Raw genomic sequence first — 14,829 nt, forward strand, 5'->3', positions numbered from 1 at the left:
CGGCGATTGCGCCTTCTTCAGCGCCTTAGGCTGTTAAGATCCATTGCAATGTTCTCTTCCTGTTTTAAATAATTGCCGGCACCTGTGTCCCTCCTCCTAACGCGGTCTGCGCACCATTCAATTGGCTCCGTATTCAATTTTGCGGGCAAAGATGCAAAGCACTCCGAAGTGGAAGTCTTAAGCTTGTTTATTCAACAAAAACGAACCCAGCCTACTCGGCTTTGCTCACGGTAAGTTCACTGACCTTTCATGGAGGTTATTTTTAAACTTAAAACCAAGACCCCGAGGAGGATGAACTATGATGAGGAGCTTTACACACACTTGGAATAAGATCTGAACTATAAACTAAGTACTTTGGGGAGCCAGAAGGCATTTTTTGAGCTGTGAAACAACATATTCAAATTACATATCTGCAGTATGAAATATATATTGAATTTCGAGCATCACAAATTGTCCATAAGTAACCAAATAACAATATACTCATGAGTACTAAACTTGATTACAAGGTCTAATGCATTTAAGTTAATTGCACAACTGCTATGGCAATTCATATTGTGAAATGATATAATGCCCACAAATGTCTCGCATTACCAACAAACATGAGTACTAAACTCTTTTAAAATGGACAAAGGATGTGATATGTGTTGACCCTAATATACGTCAAACATGCAAAACAGAAAGTTATGTTGACAGAATTGTTAAATTACAATGTTTAAAAATAACCTCCATGAAAGGTCAGTGTATGTAAATAGTATTCTTTTTTTTCAGTTAATATGATTTTGAGGATCAAATATGAAAATCACTACAATGCCCAGAATGCCTCAAAATGGCAGACTAGGCTTAAATAGTGTGGACATAAAAAACTCACTTACCATGAGCAAAGCTGAGTAGGCTGAAACGCGTTGGTTGGGAATCTTTTTTGTTGAATAAACAAGCTTAAGACTTCGGAGTGCTTTGCATCTTTGCCCGCCAAAAATATATATATATATATACATATATATATGAAGAAAATCCCTTTCGAAGAAAAGAACAGAGGCCGCAAGGGGAATCAGGTTAGACACAGCTTTATTTCATGCAGTCTCAGCTCTGGCGAATGCATTTCGGCGATTGCGCCTTCTTCAGCGCCTTAGGCTGTTAAGATCCATTGCAATGTTCTCTTCCTGTTTTAAATAATTGCCGGCACCTGTGTCCCTCCTCCTAACGTGGTCTGCGCACCAGTTAGAATCCGTGTGCATAGTTAGTGGACTCCATATCCCAGCATACCCCATCATGGCATCCCGAGCTGGTGGTGTGGAGCAGTGGACAGCAATGTATGCAGTGCAGGCTTCAGGTGAGTCGGATGGGTCACAGAGCCACTGAAACAAAATGTGTCCTCGCTGTGTCCCCTTGAACTCCGCAGCTACCAGATGCGCTCGGTTGAAATGTGAGAAGTGGCTGTCAAATGCTAGACAGATCGCCTTCCTGAGATGAAATACCTCGGTGTTCCCACATCCTCCGGTCGATCATGGCGGAAACCGAAAATACCAGTCCCCTGGTTTGTGGAAATGCTGCAAGCAGCAAAGTGCCAGTTGAGTTTCCGGGTTCACTTTCGTGCTGCAGGGCCTTCTGGACTGAGCTGCTGGCAAGCTCAGAAAATATGAAGAAAATCCCTTTCGAAGAAAAGAACAGAGGCCGCAAGGGGAATCAGGTTAGACACAGCTTTATTTCATGCAGTCTCAGCTCTGGCGAATGCATTTCGGCGATTGCGCCTTCTTCAGCGCCTTAGGCTGTTAAGATCCATTGCAATGTTCTCTTCCTGTTTTAAATAATTGCCGGCACCTGTGTCCCTCCTCCTAACGCGGTCTGCGCACCATTCAATTGGCTCCATATTCAATTTTGCGGGCAAAGATGCAAAGCACTCCGAAGTGGAAGTCTTAAGCTTGTTTATTCAACAAAAACGAACCCAGCCTACTCGGCTTTGCTCACGGTAAGTTCACTGACCTTTCATGGAGGTTATTTTTAAACTTAAAACCAAGACCCCGAGGAGGATGAACTATGATGAGGAGCTTTACACACACTTGGAATAAGATCTGAACTATAAACTAAGTACTTTGGGGAGCCAGAAGGCATTTTTTGAGCTGTGAAACAACATATTCAAATTACATATCTGCAGTATGAAATATATATTGAATTTCGAGCATCACAAATTGTCCATAAGTAACCAAATAACAATATACTCATGAGTACTAAACTTGATTACAAGGTCTAATGCATTTAAGTTAATTGCACAACTGCTATGGCAATTCATATTGTGAAATGATATAATGCCCACAAATGTCTCGCATTACCAACGAACATGAGTACTAAACTCTTTTAAAATGGACAAAGGATGTGATATGTGTTGACCCTAATATACGTCAAACATGCAAAACAGAAAGTTATGTTGACAGAATTGTTAAATTACAATGTTTAAAAATAACCTCCATGAAAGGTCAGTGTATGTAAATAGTATTCTTTTTTTTCAGTTAATATGATTTTGAGTATCAAATATGAAAATCACTACAATGCCCAGAATGCCTCATAATGGCAGACTAGGCTTAAATAGTGTGGACATAAAAAACTCACTTACCATGAGCAAAGCTGAGTAGGCTGAAACGCGTTGGTTGGGAATCTTTTTTGTTGAATAAACAAGCTTAAGACTTCGGAGTGCTTTGCATCTTTGCCCGCCAAAAATATATATATATATATATATACATATATATATGAAGAAAATCCCTTTCGAAGAAAAGAACAGAGGCCGCAAGGGGAATCAGGTTAGACACAGCTTTATTTCATGCAGTCTCAGCTCTGGCGAATGCATTTCGGCGATTGCGCCTTCTTCAGCGCCTTAGGGTGTTAAGATCCATTGCAATGTTCTCTTCCTGTTTTAAATAATTGCCGGCACCTGTGTCCCTCCTCCTAACGCGGTCTGCGCACCAGTTAGAATCCGTGTGCATAGTTAGTGGACTCCATATCCCAGCATACCCCATCATGGCATCCCGAGCTGGTGGTGTGGAGCAGTGGACAGCAATGTATGCAGTGCAGGCTTCAGGTGAGTCGGATGGGTCACAGAGCCACTGAAACAAAATGTGTCCTCGCTGTGTCCCCTTGAACTCCGCAGCTACCAGATGCGCTCGGTTGAAATGTGAGAAGTGGCTGTCAAATGCTAGACAGATCGCCTTCCTGAGATGAAATACCTCGGTGTTCCCACATCCTCCGGTCGATCATGGCGGAAACCGAAAATACCAGTCCCCTGGTTTGTGGAAATGCTGCAAGCAGCAAAGTGCCAGTTGAGTTTCCGGGTTCACTTTCGTGCTGCAGGGCCTTCTGGACTGAGCTGCTGGCAAGCTCAGAAAATATGAAGAAAATCCCTTTCGAAGAAAAGAACAGAGGCCGCAAGGGGAATCAGGTTAGACACAGCTTTATTTCATGCAGTCTCAGCTCTGGCGAATGCATTTCGGCGATTGCGCCTTCTTCAGCGCCTTAGGCTGTTAAGATCCATTGCAATGTTCTCTTCCTGTTTTAAATAATTGCCGGCACCTGTGTCCCTCCTCCTAACGCGGTCTGCGCACCATTCAATTGGCTCCGTATTCAATTTTGCGGGCAAAGATGCAAAGCACTCCGAAGTGGAAGTCTTAAGCTTGTTTATTCAACAAAAACGAACCCAGCCTACTCGGCTTTGCTCACGGTAAGTTCACTGACCTTTCATGGAGGTTATTTTTAAACTTAAAACCAAGACCCCGAGGAGGATGAACTATGATGAGGAGCTTTACACACACTTGGAATAAGATCTGAACTATAAACTAAGTACTTTGGGGAGCCAGAAGGCATTTTTTGAGCTGTGAAACAACATATTCAAATTACATATCTGCAGTATGAAATATATATTGAATTTCGAGCATCACAAATTGTCCATAAGTAACCAAATAACAATATACTCATGAGTACTAAACTTGATTACAAGGTCTAATGCATTTAAGTTAATTGCACAACTGCTATGGCAATTCATATTGTGAAATGATATAATGCCCACAAATGTCTCGCATTACCAACAAACATGAGTACTAAACTCTTTTAAAATGGACAAAGGATGTGATATGTGTTGACCCTAATATACGTCAAACATGCAAAACAGAAAGTTATGTTGACAGAATTGTTAAATTACAATGTTTAAAAATAACCTCCATGAAAGGTCAGTGTATGTAAATAGTATTCTTTTTTTTCAGTTAATATGATTTTGAGGATCAAATATGAAAATCACTACAATGCCCAGAATGCCTCAAAATGGCAGACTAGGCTTAAATAGTGTGGACATAAAAAACTCACTTACCATGAGCAAAGCTGAGTAGGCTGAAACGCGTTGGTTGGGAATCTTTTTTGTTGAATAAACAAGCTTAAGACTTCGGAGTGCTTTGCATCTTTGCCCGCCAAAAATATATATATATATATACATATATATATGAAGAAAATCCCTTTCGAAGAATAGAACAGAGGCCGCAAGGGGAATCAGGTTAGACACAGCTTTATTTCATGCAGTCTCAGCTCTGGCGAATGCATTTCGGCGATTGCGCCTTCTTCAGCGCCTTAGGCTGTTAAGATCCATTGCAATGTTCTCTTCCTGTTTTAAATAATTGCCGGCACCTGTGTCCCTCCTCCTAACGTGGTCTGCGCACCAGTTAGAATCCGTGTGCATAGTTAGTGGACTCCATATCCCAGCATACCCCATCATGGCATCCCGAGCTGGTGGTGTGGAGCAGTGGACAGCAATGTATGCAGTGCAGGCTTCAGGTGAGTCGGATGGGTCACAGAGCCACTGAAACAAAATGTGTCCTCGCTGTGTCCCCTTGAACTCCGCAGCTACCAGATGCGCTCGGTTGAAATGTGAGAAGTGGCTGTCAAATGCTAGACAGATCGCCTTCCTGAGATGAAATACCTCGGTGTTCCCACATCCTCCGGTCGATCATGGCGGAAACCGAAAATACCAGTCCCCTGGTTTGTGGAAATGCTGCAAGCAGCAAAGTGCCAGTTGAGTTTCCGGGTTCACTTTCGTGCTGCAGGGCCTTCTGGACTGAGCTGCTGGCAAGCTCAGAAAATATGAAGAAAATCCCTTTCGAAGAAAAGAACAGAGGCCGCAAGGGGAATCAGGTTAGACACAGCTTTATTTCATGCAGTCTCAGCTCTGGCGAATGCATTTCGGCGATTGCGCCTTCTTCAGCGCCTTAGGCTGTTAAGATCCATTGCAATGTTCTCTTCCTGTTTTAAATAATTGCCGGCACCTGTGTCCCTCCTCCTAACGCGGTCTGCGCACCATTCAATTGGCTCCATATTCAATTTTGCGGGCAAAGATGCAAAGCACTCCGAAGTGGAAGTCTTAAGCTTGTTTATTCAACAAAAACGAACCCAGCCTACTCGGCTTTGCTCACGGTAAGTTCACTGACCTTTCATGGAGGTTATTTTTAAACTTAAAACCAAGACCCCGAGGAGGATGAACTATGATGAGGAGCTTTACACACACTTGGAATAAGATCTGAACTATAAACTAAGTACTTTGGGGAGCCAGAAGGCATGTTTTGAGCTGTGAAACAACATATTCAAATTACATATCTGCAGTATGAAATATATATTGAATTTCGAGCATCACAAATTGTCCATAAGTAACCAAATAACAATATACTCATGAGTACTAAACTTGATTACAAGGTTTAATGCATTTAAGTTAATTGCACAACTGCTATGGCAATTCATATTGTGAAATGATATAATGCCCACAGATGTGTCGCATTACCAACGAACATGAGTACTAAACTCTTTTAAAATGGACAAAGGATGTGATATGTGTTGACCCTAATATACGTCAAACATGCAAAACAGAAAGTTATGTTGACAGAATTGTTAAATTACAATGTTTAAAAATAACCTCCATGAAAGGTCAGTGTATGTAAATAGTATTCTTTTTTTTCAGTTAATATGATTTTGAGTTTCAAATATGAAAATCACTACAATGCCCAGAATGCCTCATAATGGCAGACTAGGCTTAAATAGTGTGGACATAAAAAACTCACTTACCATGAGCAAAGCTGAGTAGGCTGAAACGCGTTGGTTGGGAATCTTTTTTGTTGAATAAACAAGCTTAAGACTTCGGAGTGCTTTGCAACTTTGCCCGCCAAAAAAAAAAAAAATATATATATATATATATATATATATATATATATATATATATATATATATATATATATATATATATATATATATATATATATATATATATATATATATATATAGGTGGATTCCGGCAATCCACTGAAATCAAAACCAGTTTTTCTCTCCTCAAGAAAACACCAGGACACTCCAGAGTGCTTGCTTAGTTTATTTGCAGAAAATGCTCTCTACCAACGCTTTCTGCCTTTCGGCTTGATGAATAAAAAATTCTCACCTAAATTTAAAAAAATGCATTAACAATAAACAAAAATGATGTATAGAATGTATTCACAGTAACTATATCTTAATAGCTGTATTCTTTAATATGCATATTAAATGCAAAAAGACTCCTAAAATATTTTAAAATTACATTAATAATGTACAATCTTTATATATTATTAATGTTAAATTATATTTATATTTTTATCTATTTTAGATAAGTTCATTTAATTTAACATTATTTCCCATGGGTTATTTTTTTTTAAGGAAGGGCTATGAATTTATGCAGCAGTGGAAGGTCAAATTAAGTGGCAGGGTTGTCTAAATAAAGCAGCAACAAAAGGCAAATTATGCAGTGTAATGCAGCATGTTTTATGATAACATTAATTATTAATCATTATTTTGTCTTTTTTAGACATGGTAGCATTGTCTGGACATTGATTTCACCTTATTAGTATCAGTTTAACATTAAGATGCAGCGATAAGCAATTGTAAAATGACCAGCCAGCCTTTGTGCAGGGCTTTTCACAGTGCAGGAACACATGTTGTTACATTTTTAGCCAGTTTGAATCAGTTTGACCTAGAAATATATATTTATTTATATCTGAAGGTTATGTGGCATATGAGGAATTATGTGGCACATGCAACAAATCCATAATTATGTGAAAAATGCTGATGCCACAGAGTTGCATGATTCCAGTGGGCCTGATTTTACGTTTAGGGTGTAGCACTTCCAGGTGCTTACCATGGGCGGTGCTGGATTTACTACTTTATTACAAATATTTAGAAGTAATTTACACTTGTAAATTGGGCCTCACCCCCTGTTCTAGAGTGTGGAGACATGTAACTTAAACTTTTTTGAGTAACTTTACACTCGGATCTTGTGAATATCCTAAAGTTGTAAACCTACTTAAAGATGTAAGAGCAATTACACATGTAAATGTATTTACAAGTGTAAGTTACCTTTGTGAATTGCTATGGCAGACTTTCCATCTAAAAGGCAAGAGAAACATAATAACATATGCATGCAGAATGTTATGTGAAATCCGTTTAAAAATTTCAACGTAGCTTACTTTTGATCTCAGGCTCGTATCAGTGTTTGTGTCTCCTGATAGAGTTTGCTAAAAAATTTAAGTCGAGCCTAGGCAGCGCATGCGGTGCTCTGCGAGGCATGCTGTATTCAGGTATGGACTTTAAACTTTACCCATTCTCCGCCCATATTTTTCATTGGCGTGTCTCATTCTCCACTGTAAACGGTGGCTTTTTATTGGTCAATAGGCTTCATAGTCTCTCCTTAGTACCGCCTTGTTACGTATGTTGTTGCTTGGTGGGCTTTAATTACAGCCTCTGAGTACTATTTTCTCAAATAGCTTTGTCCTGTCTGCGTTTGCAGGCAGGACACCCTCTCTCCTACCATTTTATTTAATAGGTGGGGCGCTGAACGCCTGTGCAGTGCAATAGGTCTCGCATTTGCTCTCATAAATGCGAGATCTATTGCATTGCAAATGTTTGCAATCCTTAGCCGTCGTTCTGTCAGAGGATAGCCGTACACCCTGTCAATTAATTTGAAGAGAGACAATCTTCGGTGTGCTGCAGTTAAATGAACAGTCAAACTGTGTGTGAGACGAGCATGCATTGTAGGTCTCTTATTTTGCTCAGTGGTTTGCCCTCCACGTGGAAGAAAAGTACTTGACCTGTACAATGTCAGCGACTCTTAAGTTAACAAAAGTCGACACCATGGCTGGAGAGCAAGCACAGAGAAATGGTGCAGAGTCATGGGGTGGGCGTGGGATAGGGAACAGTGCATTGGGTTCAATAGCATTGTAATACCTTCTATATTAAAGCAATATAGTGAGCGCAATGATTCTTACAGAAGGTTGAAGACGGTGAATCTTGTGAGGTCATATCGTGCCATCTGTTCCCATGTGTACACCACTCACGTTTGCTAATAATATAGTTAGTTATCCGATAGGCATGACATAAGTACCAAAGAATCATGTAAACGTTTCAGAATTATTTATGGTGCCTGGATGTATTGTAAAGCGTGCTAATTGTCTGCTTCAAACGCTGTTGCTCTCTTTTTTCCCTGAAACTCTCCACTGTGATTCAACTGAAGGTTTAGATAGGTTCTCCTTGGTAAGGGCCGAAACAACATCAGTGACAGTCATTTTTAGGTCGAGCCTGGGCAGCACATGCACTGCTCTGTGAGGCATGCTGTATTGAGGTAGGGACTTGAAGCTCCGCCCACTTTTCACCCGCCCACATTTTTCATTGGCTTGTGTCATTGTCCACTGTAAACTGTGGCTGTTCATTGGTCAAAGGGCTTAGTAGTCCCTTCTCAGTCCTGCCTTGACTCATTTTGTAACCTCCAATGGAGACACCCCATGTTAAATGTGTTGTTGCTCTGTAGGCTTTAATTACTACCTGCAAGCACTATTCTCGCAAATAGCTTTGTCCTGCCTGTTGTTGCAGGCATGACAAGCTCTCTCCTAACCCTTTTTTTTATTTTTTATAGCACACATTTGCAATGCAATATGTCTCGCATTTGGACAGTTTAAGCTATTGACATTGTAAATGACAATGCCTTTTATTTATGTTTTAAAAACAACACATAAATAAAAGGAATTGTCATTTACAATGCCAATAACTCAAATTCTCATAAAAGCGATACCTATTGCATTGCAAATGTCAAAGTCAAAAACCACTTTATTCGATTTAGTTAAAAATCATAAAAGCATACTACATTCATATCGAGGTGATAATATTACAACTTGAGAAAATACAAATTCATTGAGTCAATACTATTTACAAATTCGCACTATTAAAAAGTTAAAAAACATCAATTAAATACATATGAATCATACTTAAAAATACAGCTAAGAATAGGAGTACATATTACGCTTTTAGCAAGTTACAAATACACAATACATTATCCAATTTTGTCTTCCATGCAAAAACCCCGGTATTTAATTTTTAAGTCTTTTCCTCCTGATCCTAACTGCAGCAACAAGGTAATTTGCCACGCTAAACATAGCTAAAGCAGAATCTAAAAGTTGAAGATACAGGAGGGCTGGTTTTGCCTGTTGGAAGGTTTTATCCTTTAATAATGGAACCAGGTATTTCTGCCTGGGCACAGTAAAGAAATGACAAAACAACATAAAGTGCATATTATCTTGTACTGAAAAGTTATCACAGTTACAGACAGGGGCGTCCTCCTCCCTATACCAGCATTGACTATCACAGACCACCATATAAATCTGATTAAACCGGAGTTTAACCAGAAGCCACCTGTGAAAGGGGATGTTAACAGTTGTAAGATATGGTTGTATAGAGAGGGAAGTGATGGTCAGATAATGAGCTCTGACCGTTGTTTTGGTCAGTTGTTGTTCCTCCCTCTCCATATTTTTGATTTTAATAAAGTTGAGCTTAACCCAATCCAAATCAGATTTCCTTAGATTTGTTTTGACAAAGATCTAATATTTTTGGCATATCACAGACAGTAACAAGCGCTGGCAATGTATCCCAGAACAAAAGCAAGTGGCACATATCTGAAGAGCTGTATTTGTTCTGATAACAGACACAGCCAATGAGATGAACCCTCTAGTATTATAGATTTGTTTTGACAAAGATCTAATATTTTTGGCATATCACAGACAGTAACAAGCGCTGGCAATGTATCCCAGAACAAAAGCAAGTGGCACATATCTGAAGAGCTGTATTTGTTCTGATAACAGACACAGCCAATGAGATGAACCCTCTAGTATTATATATTCTTTGAAGAATAGTTGTGCAAGTCAGATGAAAAGGATAGAGTCAGCAGGAACATAAAAGAGGAGGAGATGGCTGAGTCTCAGGTGGTTTGTGGTAACAGTTGAAAGAAGCTTGTTAAAAAGACTAAGGGTGAATATTTCTCTAGGAGCTTAAAACAGGGAAGTATATTTAGGACAGTAAAAACAACTTTAATTCAAATCTAAAGTTTCTTCTATTGGACACTTTAAAAGCAAGCTACTTAGCAGAGGTGGCAATGCATTCTGGGAACACTGTTTGGAAATACAAGCTGCTTCTCTCTAATGCTATTTGAGCAGATACATTTGAGGACGTGAGATGTTAATGTCACAGAGAGAGTCATCCTGCTAGCAAGGAATCAAACAAACAGTTCCAGGAATTCTGATCGTCTGATGGGCCATTCAATCCATTCAATCCAAACTGAAACAGTCATGAAATGCGAAGGGTTTTCCCCACAGACTAGTGGAGTTTTCACTGGTCTGTCCACAGATATAGCATTTCTCAGACAAGGAGCTAGAGCCAGCTTTTCCATAAACAGTAGTGAGAGTAAGGGGTTAGGTAAGAGCACCCATCTTCTGGAGCTCTCAACTTCAATTTCTAAATTGCTTCACAGGTAAGTGACTTCACAGAAGAGGAAGGCGATGGACCACATTGCTCATGGACCCCTGTCTAGAGTGTGATAAAACACTATGGGTTTGTATCCCTGGACTCTTGTTGGACTTTGTCTTCAGAACAATTGTACTAGCTTCCCACCTCTCTCTGGAGGTGTACTTGCTGGTACTGTGGGAATAATGCGTGGCGACAGAGGTTCAGCATATACGTTGATTTACAGGGTAAAATCCAGCTTTATTTAATTAGTCACAGCACTTCATTCAGGCTAGACTCTTCATTTAAGCACCAGATAGCCCTGTTAACAAATGTCCTTGTATGGATCTTGAGGGCATTGGGGTCATTGTCCTCAGAAGCTCTTCCGGATTAAGGCATATTCTTCAGCATTAAATTCCCTGTACAAAAAGGGAAGCCAAATCATATGATCATGGGTTAACTGGAACTCTTCTTCGACAAAATCTCAACTTTTTGTGGAGGATTCTGCTTCCCACCCCCTCTCCCCCCTCAGTCTTCAAAGATCGAGTCTTTCCTATCTCCTTTCATTGTTGGTGCCTGCTTATATGTAAAATGCTGCGACTAAGGTTTTATGTTGGCACCCCAAAGCGTTTCTTAAGGAGCTGTTTTGAGCCTTTTGGGAGCTAGCCTGCGGCCATTTCAGTTAGAACACTCATTAGCAGCTCCTTAACATCAGGAGTTTTCCCAGAAGACTTAAAAAAAGATACATATGCCTGTTATTTAAAAACAAAAAAAACTAACATGTACAGTCAAGAACCGACAATTTGAGACACATAACATATGGACCATTCCTGGCTAAACTGATAGAAAGAGCAGCCTTCATCCAAATGTCACAACTCACTGATAACAATTCCATACTGTTAGAAACTGGGTTACTGGTTGACTGGGGTGTGAGCCCTGGTCAAGGAGCAGCCGCAAATCTAGTCAGGGTAAGGCACAAGCAAACCTCAAATTAACCTATGCTCACCCTCTGGTAGCTGGGCACAGTTCAGTCAGACTTAACTTGAACTCAATGTGTAAGGTATTTCTGAAACACTTCAAACAGTAAATAAGACAAATACTACACAAAACAATATCACACCCAGTTAAGAAAAATAGAGTTGATTTCAATAAATAAGACAAGACCAAAACAACAAAATACCAATAATTAGAACTTGAAATGTTGAATTTTAAAGTTTTTAGGTAAAAATAGAGCCAAAAAAGAAAAAAAGCACATTCTTCCTTTACATAGTATTGAACCTCTGGTCACCTGCACCGCGCCAATAGACCTGGCCAAATTTGGGAAATATATGGCTGAGTTGCGTGTTCAGGTATCCGAAAAGAAGGTTTGGTCGACATCTAAAGAGCTTGTATAGCAGCAACATAAATAAACAGAAAATAGACTTGCCTTTCAATTTTAATATCAAACTTTCACACAACATTAGGCACTTAGTCTTTTTTTTTTTTTTACTGAAATTTGTTTTATTGTTGCATCAAAGTATACAGGTACAGTGTAAACGATCTGCTGACGTGGCCTCAACATTCAGCCACGAACAGCCAAGCGTGCAACGTTTTCTTGTATTTATATAACCGGTGCAAACATACATTTCCTTGAATAGTCAGTGTAGACCGTACAAACATGTCCACAGGCCGGGAAACAGTGAATCTGCACCGCCAATAGGGCGGTGGATAATAGCAGGTATGTAGGATCCCGCCTCGAGAGCGTAGGATCGAGGACTGTACTGTCCATACAGTGGTGGCACCTAAGAACGGGGGGGACAAAACTGTGGGTGAGAAGCGTGCGGGCGCTGGCAGGGTCTAAGCAGGGGGATACTGGCGACGGGTGTCAGGGGGGGGGGCACGGAGCTAGTTGGTCTGCGCTCCGAGAGAGGGGGGGGAAAGAGGAGTGAGCAGGGGGTGAGTACCCCTCGTGTATGCGGGCATCGAGGTGGGTGGCATGACATATGAGAGTTTGATCAGGATGTAGAGGGTACCGGGAGACGGTCCCGGGATGGTTGATGCCATGTAGAGGCTACTGATTCTCTTGGGCGGGGGGAGGGGAGGAGTAGGCTGGTCTCCTGCATGTGTGGACTGCCGGAAGCTGTGGAGGAGCATGGCCCATTTCATGGATAAGGGAATTTTGCGCGCACCCCTGGCTTCTTCCTCTCTAAGGGCATCCTCTTCCGCCGCCGCCCATTTACCAACTGCGCCCTTCCATGCCGCTGCGGAGGGACCCTCCGGGGAGCGCCAGCACATGGCTATACATCTGTTAGCCAACAGGAGTGCTAATGACACAAAGCGTCTGTGCACCGGGTCTCGCTTAGGAACATGAAAGATGCCTAGTGCACTGGACTCCCAGGTAGCTAGTGTAGTGAGACCTGTAAGGTCCGCCAGAGTGTCATGTACCGCCCGCCAAAATGGGTGAAGGTTGGGGCAGCTCCAGAACATGTGCCGAAAATCTGCCGTAGGGGAGCAGCATCTGGGGCAAAGAAATGGTGTGGAGGGATAGAACTTCTGCAGTCGTGCTGGGGTGAGGTATGCCCTGTGTAGGATGTAGTATTGGATGTTCTTGAAGCGGGCGTTCCTAGATACGCGTTTTGGGGCTCAAGTGCTTTAGTCCATTCAGAATCGTGTAGTGCGCGACCTATGTCCTCCTCCCATGTGGCTCGCAAAGTCGTAAGGGGAGCGTGTGAGAGTTCCCGGATGGATTTATAAAACCAGGTGATTAAGTGGCGTCCCACCCCCATATGTAGGATTGTATGCATTACTGGATGCGTGTCTGGCTCGCCAGTGCAAAGATTAAAATGGGGTCGGTATCCATTGAGTAGCTGTCTATATCTGAGGAATTGGCCCGGGGGGAGTCCGAATTCAGCGGTCAGGCGGTCCAGCGATTTTAGCTGGCCTTCCTCGAAGAGCGATTCCAGATCCGTGATGCCACAGAGTGACCACTCGGTGAACAGTGGAGCGGTAAAGTAGGAGTCCTGCCTGGGGCTGCCTATCAGTGGTAGTAGCGGGGAGTACGGAGGTCTACTGGGGGACAACCGGTGGATTCGCATCATGCATCGGCGCGCCATCGCCACTTGAAGGGGGTATGTGCGCCGAGGCTTGGTGCCCGGGAGGAGGAGATGGGTGAGTTCTGGGGTTGTGATTCTGCCGGCCGAAGTGACAGTCTCCTGAGGGTAGCGGTCCGCCGTCCAGTAAGACAGCCATTGGAGTTGTGCCGCGAGGAAATATGCCTCGAAGGATGGAGCACCGAGTCCGCCCTGCGTCGTGGGAAGTTGGAGGGTTTTCAGGGCGACCCTGTGTCGGCCCTCGCCCCAGATAAGGGTTCCTAGGAGGGAGTCGACAGCGCGGAAGAAGGACCTGGGTGGTATAACCGGCAAGTTTGTGAAGTGGTAAAGGAGCCGGGGAAGCATCACCATTTTAGCTAGGGCTATCCGTCCTATCGGGGCCAGTGGGAGTTTATTCCAGAAGGCGACAGTCGGGCGCAGACTAGCAAGCACTGCGCGGTGATTACCCTCAAACATGGCTGCCGGAGAATGGTACAAGCGGACACCGAGGTACCGGGGAGCCTCCGCGGACCACGAGAGTTTATGCGGACCGAGCTCGACTTCCCGGGGGGGTAGGCTCGGGTGTAAGGGGTAAACTGTGGACTTGTCCCAGTTCACCTGTAGGCCTGAGGCGTTTGCAAAGTCCACCAACGTTGCTCCTATGGGGGCCAGGTCCGCTTCGATGTCCCGGACGTATATGAGGAGATCGTCCGCGTACATAGACACGCAATGCATGTCATCCGCGAGGGGGATGCCCCAGTCTACACCTTCCAGGCGTAGCCGAACCGCCAGCGGCTCGACCGCCAACGCGAATAAGAGCGGCGACAGGGGGCACCCCTGTCTTGTGCCCCGCCGAACTCCGAATGGTGGTGATATACGTTTCCCGATCCGAACCCGAGTGGTGAGATCGGTATACAGGAGGCGTGTGTACGCCATGAGCGTCGGGCCAATATTA

This window comes from Lissotriton vulgaris, chromosome 9 (assembly GCF_964263255.1).
Source record: "Lissotriton vulgaris chromosome 9, aLisVul1.2, whole genome shotgun sequence".
NCBI classification, from domain to species: Eukaryota; Metazoa; Chordata; class Amphibia; order Caudata; family Salamandridae; genus Lissotriton; species Lissotriton vulgaris.